The following is a 1480-nucleotide window of genomic DNA, read 5'->3' as shown; positions in this document are numbered from 1 at the left end:
CGTGTATAATCACCTCATGATATTATTCCACATTTGATTATGTACTTACATTATTTACATGAAAAGCAGACATGTAAGGATACAACTGTTGTATAATCCATTTTACAAATACATTTAGCAAGAACAATTGACCATCATTTGGTCAATTATATACAATATATATACATCAATATGTAACAATCTATATATATATATATAAATGGAATATTTTCATAGTCAGAGCATTGTAAAGCTGTTTATGACTTTCTCAATACAATTGTTACCATTATTAGAGCCCTACAGACATGAAATTACACCCCTATAGGCACCTTTAGACTTCTATTGTTCTTTCTTTACAACACGCACCTGTTTTGATCTGCTGCCCCCTGTTGTCTCTGTTCTGTCCTGCTGCAGCCTTGCTCTCCTGGTCTGCACACCTGTTGCCCATTAGCCATTAGGCCTTCTTATACCACTCCACTCCCGTTGTTCCCCTGTCAGATTGCTTCATTTTTGCTCCTGACCTTTTGTGTCTCTGCCTTGTACTCGTATTTTTGCTGCCTACTGTCTTTAAGTAGTTGAGCAACTTTGTAAATCCTTATTTGCTACTTTGTACTCTTTTGTTTGTACTTTTAGTTTCCCGGTGACCTCCATCACTGGCGTCTTTTGTTATACTTTGTTTTTCCTCCTCTGTGAGTGCCCTTTGTTTATTATTAAATACTTTTTTATACATTTGCCTTGGTCTCTGCTCTGTGGTCCTCAACACCTGGTATATGTGCTACCCAGCGTAGCAACAGAATCACTACAGGGGCACAAGACATAAGCCAGCAGCATAGCACACTACCGAGCTAACTAGTTAGCCTCTCCAACTTCTAAATGTAAGAAAGTGTATCAAATAAAATGGGGAAGAATGACAAAAAAGCCAAAACGTAACCACTTCCACACGGAATGGTAGGAGAACGTATTTCACTGCCATGTCAGGGCCAACTACACATGCAGTGTTACGTTACTCTCACGTCATGTCTCATCAATGTAACATTACTGACACCCAGTGGCCATAATACTACATGTTAACACTGCAAAGTTGAAATATTTTTATTTCAAATTTTATTTTGGACAACGTTGTAAAAAGGGAAACAAACGGAAAAAATATAGCTGTTTTTGGAAAATTAAGTTGGGGAATAAGTTTTAATATTATGGTAATAAAGTCCTAATATTACATGAAGACAATTTATGAAAATATCAAATATCAAAGTGGCTTTTGCATCCTTTCCTTGTGGGAAAAGGTATGGACACCCCTGATCTGGATAATCCAATTCTTTCCCATTCATGTAGAAATGTCACTTATTGACATATGATGCATTCAGTTAATCTGATTCGTTATGAGATTTTTATTTATTTATTTATTGTAAACACTGCTGCTAATTCCCCATGTTGCCTGTGTTTTGTGAAAATGGTGGAAAAAATAGAAATACAAACAGCCTCTGGGAGAGTTAATGCCATG

This window comes from Doryrhamphus excisus, chromosome 2 (genome assembly GCF_030265055.1).
Source record: "Doryrhamphus excisus isolate RoL2022-K1 chromosome 2, RoL_Dexc_1.0, whole genome shotgun sequence".
In the NCBI taxonomy this organism is placed as follows: Eukaryota; Metazoa; Chordata; class Actinopteri; order Syngnathiformes; family Syngnathidae; genus Doryrhamphus; species Doryrhamphus excisus.
The sequence above is the reverse complement of the archived record's forward strand: the minus strand, read 5'-3'. Positions refer to the sequence as shown.